Consider the following 10,212-nt stretch of genomic DNA (forward strand, 5'->3'; position numbering starts at 1 on the left):
TTATCTGTTCATGTTCTTTTAGTTCTCGTGGGCTTGAGGGGGCTCTCCAATGTGATTGGTGAAATGGAAGACATCACTTAAATGGAAAGAAAACAACTGAAGGTGGTTTCATTCAATATAAATGGGATGCATAATCCGATAAAAAGATGGAAGATTTTATCTAAATTAAAGAAAGAAAAGGTCCAAATAGCTTTTCTGCAGGAAACCCACCTAGACGATTCCGAACATGCCAAGTTGAATAAGATGGGATATAAATATGTGTATTTTTCTTCCCATGCTTCGGGGAGGCGAAGAGGGGTGGCAACTTTAATATCAAGTACCCTGCACTATGAACATATTGCAGAACATAAAGACAAGGAAGGCAGATTTGTTTTGACTACAGGGAAAATTGATGGCGTCCTGATAACTCTTATTAATGTTTATGCTCCACCTGGTAGCGACTGGACCTTCTATAGACACATATTTGAAATGACAGTAACAAAAAGTCAAGGGGTATTGATATATGCCGGGGACTTTAATGTTAGATTAAACCCGAATTTGGATTCGTCTGATGGAAAATCTAATACACAAACTATCAGTAAAAGAATCAGAAACATGTTAGAAGAAACTGGATTGGTGGATGTATGGAGAGTTAAAAATCCATGTCGTCGGGATTACACGCATTACTCCCCTCCATACAAAGTATACTCACGCATAGATTATTTTTTCATGCGCAAAGATGATATTCATAGGATAGAAAAATGTGAAATCGGCCAGAGCCCTAACTCGGACCACAGTCCAATTTATATGTCTTTTTTTCTGACTAAGAAAAACAGATTCACTCTCTGGAGGTTTAACACAAACTTGCTGAAAAATAAAATTATTAAAAATAATTTGAAAGATGAAATTAAAAGATACTTGGATGAAAACGACAATGAAGAGGTGGGGCCAATTATACTCTGGGACGCGTTAAAGTCGGTGATCAGGGGTAAAATAATAGCGATCTCCTCAAACGAAAAGAAAATGAGATTACAAAAACAATACAAACTGGAGGAGGAGTTAAGGAAACTCCAACAGGAGCATTCTAAAACCTTCCGGGAGGTAACAAATATTAAAATCAAGGAAGTGAAAAGAGAATTGGATGAGTTAAACACACTAGAGATACAAAAGAAACTTCTCCTTACAAGACAAAAATATTATGAAGGGGGGGAGAAATCGCTCAAGCTCTTAGCATTTAAATTACGAAAACAACAGTCAGATAGAACTATTTATAAAATACGAAACACAAATACAAATGGTGTTGAGACAGGACTGGGAAATATTCATAAATGTTTTAAAAACTTTTATCAGACCTTATATTCCCAACCCAAATTAAACAACGATCATCAGATAGACATCTTTCTTTCCCACCTGACTCTCCCTACAGTCACGAGTGAACAAAATAAAAAATTAATATCGGAGATAACCGACGAAGAACTACGAGCAGTTATTGGAAAGTTAAAAGGAGGAAAATCCCCAGGAATGGATGGTTTTACCTCCGAGTGGTATAAAGAAATGCAAGATCAGTTAATCCCTACTTTATTGAGAGCGTTTAACTGCGTTTTGAAAGAGAAAATAATCCCTCCTTCATGGAGAGACGCAATAATATCAGTAATTCCTAAGGAGGGGAAGGATAAATTGGATTGTGGTAACTACCGTCCAGTGAGTGTGTTAAATATTGATTATAAATTATTTACTGCCATATTTTCACAGAGGCTTGAAAAGATTTTACCCGACATAATACATAAGGACCAGACGGTTTTTATCAAACACAGAATGACTCAGGACAACACCAGAAAAACATTTCACATCTTGAATCACGTAGAACAAAACAAAATAGAAACTGCAATGCTGAGTTTGGACGCAGAAAAGGCATTTGACTCGGTCAGATGGTCATTTCTGTATAAAGTGTTGCATAAATTTGGATTCCACCAGTCCTTAATTGATGTATTGGCGGCATTGTACGAGAAACCATCAGCTAAGATAAAAATTAACGGAGATCTATCGGAATCATTTATTTTGGAAAGAGGTACGAGGCAGGGGTGTTGTATTTCACCTCTCCTCTTCGCCCTTTTTATAGAGCCTTTGAGCCAATGGATAAGGCAGAGGCCTGACATAACAGGAGTTGCGATGGCCTCTGGTGAACAAAAGCTATCCCTGTTCGCTGATGATTTAATACTAACTATAACAAATCCAACTAAAACGATACCCATATTAATGGAGATGATTGCGGACTATGGTTCATTGTCGGGTTACAAGATTAATATCAACAAGACTCAGGTTTTAACACTGAATTATGTCCCTCCAAACAAAATTAAGAGTTTGTATAGATGGAATTGGGAGGCGGATTCCATAAAATATTTGGGGGGTTTTCTAACAAAAGAATTTTCCAGGACTTTCGATGCCAACTATGGCCCCCTACCATCAAGACTAAAAATAGACATACAGAGATGGAATGTGATCCCTTTTTTCAATTTACACTCCAGAGTTGAGTCAGTCCACGCTTGTTATATCTATTTCAGTGCTTACCTATCTTGATTCCAGAGAAACAATTTACAGAGTGGGACAGATTAATATCACAATATATCTGGCAAGGGAAAAAGGCCAGAATAAGGTACAGAACACTGCAGTTGAAGAAAGAGAAAGGGGGGTTGGGTCTTCCCAACCTACAGGAATATTATCTTGCAGCTCAACTGAAACCATTAATCTATCTATGCTGTCCACAATACAATGCAGGATGGAAAGACATAGAGAGTTCCTCAGTGGAAGGTGTACCTCTCTTATCGATGTTGATGGACAAAGAACTACAAGATGATTTGATGATACCGCATGACTCGATGTTATACACAATGCTAAACTCTTGGAGAAGAATAGTGAAAATTTGCCATTTAGGTAACCAGATCAAAATGTTCAAGTGGTGCGCTTTTGACTCGGCTTTTAAACCAAACAAGAATGACGGGAGATTCAAGGGATGGATCTCAAAAGGATTAACCACCTATTACATTTATCAAGAGGGGGGTGTTTCAGAGTTTTGAAGAACTTCAAAGGTCAAATGGGTTGGAGAAGGATGACTTCTTCAGATATCTGCAGGTTAGGTCTTACTATAATCATAATCTACAAGAAACTTGGGAAACAGCTGGACCAGGATTCTTAGAAGTGCTTTTGTCATTGTTGAAATCAGGTTCCTGTACTAAAGTTGTCTCCAAGTTATACAATGGTATTCAGCTGTACAAACAAGTTGACACAGACTACATAAGGAATAAATGGCAAAAAGAAGGAAATTTAATTATTTCAGTTGAAAGCTGGGAAAAGATTCACAAATTTCAATGGACGACCTCAAGCTCCAATTCATGGAGGGAATTCTGTTGGAAGAACATTGTTCGGTTTTTTGTAACCCCTGCCCAGAAAAAACATCACAGCAACAGTGCTACCTGCTGGAGACAATGTAAGACAGACAAGGCAAATCATTACCATATCTTCTGGGGTTGTCCGGTGATCAAACCATTCTGGGATCAACTGTGCATGCACTTAAATAACATTTTTGTTGAGAAAATTCCTTGTAAATGTGAAGTCCTGTACTTAGGAGACATCTCATGGGATAACTGGAATTTGTCAGATAAAAAACTCATGGCAATGCTTCTGGCAGCAAGCAAAAAAACTATCACGAGAAAATGGTTGAGGACTGAAGCACCTACAATTGATGAATGGATTGATATTGTTCAGAATATTTACATTCTAGAGAAATTGTCATTCTGTCTTAAAGGTTAAAGAGACTCCTTTTTCAGGATATGGACAAAATGGACGGAATATAGAAAAGCTGTAATTTCTGTAAACTGAATTTGACTGCTCTGTAAAATCATTGTCATGATACACACTGCTAGACTGGTTCATGAGATGATACACATTTTACTGTGTTTTTTTTTTTGTTAGTTTTTTTTTTCTTTCTTTTTTATGTTAAAAGGAATGGAGTATTATTAGCAATTATATTTTCATATCCACACTTGATGTGGACTTTATATTGTATGCAAGAGAAATGTCTGTACACTTGCTTCTCCAAATAAACAATAAATTACAAAAAAAAAGAAAGTTCGAGAGTCTGAATCCCCGTCCCAGGTGCAAATCCTCATGGAGGCTTATGAGGAGGTCAAAGATGGCCAATCCGTTAATCCCAGCTCCATAACCGGGGTCTATGGAAGGAAGCCGCGTGCATGGCGCACTGATCCAGGATAGCTTTCACCTGGCTTGATGAATCCGTGTCTTCTCATCCTGGATGGCTTTTAGTGCGACCCATGAAGCCTGGACACACGTGTTGTGGATTGGTTGAACGCTGAAGGCTTAGTGACTCATCTTGGATGACGCAATCCTACTTTGGTGCAAGGGGGCCCAGACACCAACATCATCAAGAGCCAGTAATGGACTCCACAGTGCAGCACTCGTTCGCTCACCCTCCCTCTCCCATTTTATTCTGTAGAGTCAGATTCTGAAGTCGACATTTCACTTTGATTTTCAGAGTGATGACACCCTGGAAAAACTCTCCATCATTATAAACTCTCCATCATTTATTCTACATTCAGGCTGGAGAGGTGCAGGTTGTCAGAGCTCAGCTGTGATTGGCTGCTCTAAGCTCTGAAGTCCAACCCCTCCCACCTCAGACACCTGGACCTGAGTGACAACCAGCTGCAGGATTCAACAGTGAAGGAGCTGAGTGGTTTTCTGCAGAGTCCAGACTGTAAACTGGAGACTCTGAGGTCAGTTCACCCTCTTCACTTTACAACTTCTATCACTCTTGTTATTGTTGTCATGATTTTCACTTTACTGCTGTTGGAAATTCAATTTCCAGTCACTGGTTTGTGTTTGAAATGAGTGAAACTGGGTTTGAAGGTCCAGTATGTAAAATCCTGCCATCTAGTGCCATCAGATTGCAGTGCTTACTTGCTGACGCTCCCTCTCCCCTTCTTGCCAGTGAACTACGGTAGCCTTCCAGCATCATAAAGGATGTGGTTGACAGCAAAGGTGTCTAGTTCTCTGTATAATGATAAAGTTCCATCAACACAAATATTACAACCATCTATTAGCATCACAATCAGTCATAGTCACAGCAGACAGTCCAGTGCTAGCATGATTTTCAGCTAGCGCTAGCATTAGCCACCTGTATGAGCACTTAGATACTGTAGATAGATCCAGCTGGACTCAGCAGAAGGTCAAGGGTCAATGCAGGTTCTATCATCTCAGTCAGTTCAGTATTGATGAGCAAGATGCAGAAAAGATTCCACTGCATTTCAGTCACTTAATAACCATTTGTTCTCAGCACTTGCTTTATTAGAGGATTCCAGCCTCCAACCATCAATATGAAACTGTCTCTCAAACTCATCTTCCCAACCAGCCGCCTACAAACATGGCAGTGCAAGATGGCCACGACCTTTGACCTTCTGTCTGTTTCTAGAAAGAAGCATTCTAATGGCAGGAAAAGCAGAGGACTTTTATTTTCTACGAATCAAAGACTTCAAACTATATTGACGGTTGTATATGAAGCTTTCAGCAATAAATCTGCACTGATTTTACACACTGAACCTTTGAGGCAAAATGAATCAATGAATTCCAACATTGTTAACAGCTGATCAGTGGTCACATGACTAAACAGGTTGATATAAAATATTTTATTGTGGTGATTCATTATTTCAGTATTATTGTTGTGCTTCTGATTGGTTTAATGGACATTACAGTGTTATAGACATTCATATTTTTAATTTCATATAGTGATGAAAACTCCACTCACTCCATCATTTATTCTCTATTCAGGTTGGAGTTGTGCAGTTTGTCAGAGCTCAGCTGTGATTGGCTGCTCTCAGCTCTGAAGTCCAACCCCTCCCACCTCAGACTCCTGGACCTGAGTTGGAACCAGCTGCAGGATTCAGGAGTGAAGGTGCTGAGTGGTTTTCTGCAGAGTCCAGACTGTAAACTGGAGGTTCTGAGGTCAGTACTGGTTTGGAACCAGTGGATGATGGTTTCAGCACCAAACACACTTCATCACACATGTTGAATAAACATTGAACTGAAGGTTGATTCATATCAAAATGACATCCAGAAATATGAAAACTTCATTCTGTTCATCAGTGGTCATGTGACCAAACATCATTTCAACACACATTAGTTTTGGACTGAGGATTTAATTTCAAGGTGACATTTTCTGTAGTGTCAGATTCTGAAGTGGACATTTCACTTTGATTTTCAGAGTGATGACACCCTGGAAAAACTCTCCATCATTATAAACTCTCCATCATTTATTCTCTATTCAGGTTGATTGACTGCAGTTTGTCAGAGGTCAGTTGTGATTGGCTGCTCTCAGCTCTGAAGTCCAACCCCTCCCACCTCAGAGAGCTGGACCTGAGGTTGAACAACCTGAAGGCTTCATCAGTGAAGCCACTGATGGATCTTGTCCACAGCAGAGACTATCAACTGCAGACTGTGAGGTCAGTACTGGTTTGGAAGCAGTGGATGATGGTTCCAGCACCAAAGCCAGTTGATCCCACAGCAGAGGTCCAGTGTTCCCAGTCACAGTGTGAGAGGAGGATGGTGTCGTCCAGCTGCTCCTCATTCATCCAACATCTGCTGCCAAACTGCTTCTTCTCTCAGTTCACCACTCAATTATTGATCAGTTCATCTTCATCAGGCCTCAGTATCAGTCCAACACTCCATGGTCACATGACCTTCATATGTTCCACACTTGACATGTGACTGAGAGTCTGCTTCTTCTCACCAGTCACTCCATCATCTCCATCAACAGTCAACGTCTGTGTGATGATGCGTTCAAGGACTGTGAGTCCTGACTCCTGCTGTCTCTTCTTCTCTCTGCAGGTGGGAGAGGTATTGAGGGAGGATGAGGAGGAGAGTGAAGAGGAGCGCTCCATCTAGTGGTGGCTGACAGAACTGCGTGTCACGATCTTTGACCCCAGTGGAGCCTGGTGGCTGGCGGACTGCTTCTCCCTACAAGCTGCTGTGGTTACTGGGAGAGACGTCCCAGAAGCCGCTGGTGGAGCTGAATCCTCAGTGGAAGAAGCAGGACTTGGAGCAGCTGCTCAGTGAAGGCAGCAGCAACACAACCACTGCTTCTACTCTCATCATCCACGGCTGGAACATCTCAGCATGAAGGTTCCACACATCAACAACACACTGCTCTGCTCTCACTTCAGACTTCTATAACATCTTCATTTTCGAGGTGAAAAATACTTTTCAAGAGACTTTATTTCTGCTGCAGGTGGGAGAGGTATTGAGGGAGGATGAGGAGGAGAGTGAAGAGGAGAGCTCCATCTAGTGGTGGCTGACAGAACTGCGTGTCACGACCTTTGACCCCAGTGGAGCCTGGTGGCTGGCAGACTGCTTCTCCCTACACGTTGCTGTGGTTACTGGGAGAGACGTCCCAGAAGCCACTGGTGGACCTTGCAGTGCCACATATGGACTCTTGGATTGTTCTTGGCCTTCCAGTGAAGCACTGCGTGAGCACTGGAGGTCAACCATGACTGATAGAGGTCAAAGGTCAGAGGTTTGACCAATTACAAAGACCATAATTAATTAGATTATTTTCTTTAATAGAGTCCCACCACTAATAAATATATATTTGTATGCGTACCCATATAAGTCCATCAATGTTTAATGCACCTTTTTTCTTGAGCAGTATCTTTAAATCTCCACCTGCTTGTGTTTGCATGTTCAGGTAGATTAATGTGTATGTAGATCTATGTTAGTAGCTTCAATGTGCTGTGAAATGTGGCATCTTCACCAACACTTGTATCATTTGACTCAGGTGTCTCAGTGTTTGCAGAGTCATTGCAATAAAGCGCTCAACACCCTGGTGGTTCTGGATTGTTCTCGGGGGTTCTAAGAGCTAAACACCCTGGTGGTTCTGGATTGTTCTAGGGGGTTCTAAGAGCTAAACACCCTGGTGGTTCTGGGTGGTTCTGGATGGTTCTAGGAGCTTCTAGGGTGTTCTAAGAGCTAAACACCCTGGTGGTTCTGGGTGGTTCTAGTACAGACATGGGCAAACCCCGTCCTAATAGAGTTGCCGTATGTGACGTCATTGGCAGTCGCCTCTGTCCGGTGGGCGACTGCCAATGACATCACATACGGCAACTCTATTAGGCCAAACTACATCGGTTGATTAAGGTTATCTTTTTTTTTTCTGTCAATCCCTGGTGTATTTACGGTACTTTGTTTGTATTAATGTTGTATACACAAAATTCTCTCTCTCTCTCTCTCTCTCTCTCTCTCTCTCTCTCTCTCTCTCTCTCTATGTATTGTTGGATCAGATTTCCTTGTGCCGTGCTGCTGATCCGCGTGTTGGTTGAATGAAGAGTCACAGGAGAAGAATGCCAATTTAAATATGTCTTTAGTAAAGAAATCAATTGAGGGTACAACTATACAGAGCTCTGGGCCCAGTTCAGAACCCTAGCAACACCAAAGTATTGTCAGGGCATGAAGTCTGACTGCTCTCTGTCCCTTGACCCAGTCCTTTTATACAGAAAGAAAACATGCAAACACTCCCAGGTGTTGTCCTCTTCTGACTGGCTGCCTGGTCCCAAGCCTCATTGAATGTTGGGGCAGCCTTTGATCCAAGTCTCTGATTACTGAGTGCAACAGGAAACAAGTCCTTATTTGGCAGGGAGCCAAATGATCCATCATTGGTTCCAGCGTGACCTGTTGAAATAATACAGTGCACAACATGCCTGAGGTCACAGGCTCCTCCCCCCCGTGCCTCCGATGGATCATGAGTTCTCCCCCCTGTAAATGACCGGGTTATAAAGTCTTATGGTGGTCGCAAAGTCAGTTAGCTCTCTGTCCATCCTCTGGTCCCCCATGGTCACCCTCTGCTCCCCCAGGGTGATCCGGTCCCCCAGGGTCACCCTCTGGTCACCCACTGGTCCCCCAGGGTCACCCTCTGGTCTCCAGGGTCACCCTCTGCTCCCCCAGGGTCACCAGTTAGTGAGGGATGTTCTTCCCTTTGTTCCTTCTTGAGCTCTTTGTGTGACTCCTGCAACAATGCCTTTTCTCTATGAGTAGGTCAGCCAAATGATTAAACAGCTTTATATTAATAATCATGTTATTATAAACAAACATCTAAACTAATTATATTATTCAACACTAACATCTAAACTAAATATATGATTCCAACAGTATAGATATACATACAAGGTAAATCAAAATACAGTGACGAATGTATGTATTCAACACACACTATCTATCACCGGCGAAATAGCGTTTTGACCGCCATCTATCCATATATCACGTTCGACCGCGATGTAGAGGTCTGTCCCAATGGAGTTGCCCCCCCCCGTCAACATAACTTCGGTGGCCCGCCGACTCGATGCAGGTCTGTCATGTCACCCCTGTTCTCGTAGCTCAACACCCTGGTGGGGCTTCACAGACACTGACTTGGTTCCATTGACATTACAGCAACACGTTTTCTCCATGATATCCCAGGATACATTGTCTCCTCCTATGAGGTGGCTCACCAAAACACTGCATCCATCTGCTGCTGCTCCGCTACCCCCCACCCCCTCTGTCTAGTAAAGCCTTCTCGTGTGTCACAGTTCCACTCATAGCAAGGCTCCATCAGGGTTAGGTAAAAACAAACCCAGTGTTTGAACAAACTGAGTGGAGCTCAGCAGTGACAAGGTCACCACTGTCCTTTGTCAAGGCCAACGTTGAGCCTCCTACTCCCCCTACAGCCACAAGGATCTAGGACTTCCTCTGGAAACACACCAGGACAAACAGCCCACATCAGAAAAACACATTTCAGTCCATAAAATGTGTGTATTTATTGATCTATTTGTAGTAGTTGATAATAGTTGATACAACTCACTGCTGACAAGGTTTACACAACACAACAAACCGTTGAGTTCAAAACCCAAAGAATAATTGTGTACTTTTCACACACATCCCCGCGCCATGTTCACTGGTCAGTGAACGGGTCACGTGACCCCGTACGTCACCAGCAGTCCATGGCTGTGGCTCAGTTCAGGCGCTGCATCCTTGGAAGGCTGCAATTTGAAAGGAAGTTGCGTCACCGCACTGCGCTGAAGGCTCCTCCCAATTCCCAATAGTCAGAACGATGCTCCCTACTGTTAGCACCAAGGCTACACCACTACTATCCTTCACCTCCTTCTGTATCCCAGGATGCTTTGCGTGCTGCTGCTGCAA

At 42.5% G+C, this 10,212-nt stretch overlaps 1 long non-coding RNA gene across 1 annotated transcript in view; it reads left to right on the forward strand.

Moving 5' to 3' along the window:
- LOC142889682 (uncharacterized) overlaps positions 1–7,139 on the forward strand; it is a 31,459-nt gene extending 24,320 nt beyond the window's left edge. Inside the window, exons 3-4 of the long non-coding RNA XR_012926874.1 lie at positions 6,315–6,492; positions 6,881–7,139. This is a non-coding gene — a long non-coding RNA (uncharacterized LOC142889682). The remainder of the gene's footprint in view (positions 1–6,314; positions 6,493–6,880) is intronic.
- The last annotated feature ends 3,073 nt before the right edge of the window (positions 7,140–10,212 follow it).

Source organism: Nelusetta ayraudi, unplaced genomic scaffold (assembly GCF_046127955.1).
Source record: "Nelusetta ayraudi isolate G7.1 ecotype Tasmania unplaced genomic scaffold, CSIRO-AGI_Nayr_v1 ptg000023l, whole genome shotgun sequence".
NCBI classification, from domain to species: Eukaryota; Metazoa; Chordata; class Actinopteri; order Tetraodontiformes; family Monacanthidae; genus Nelusetta; species Nelusetta ayraudi.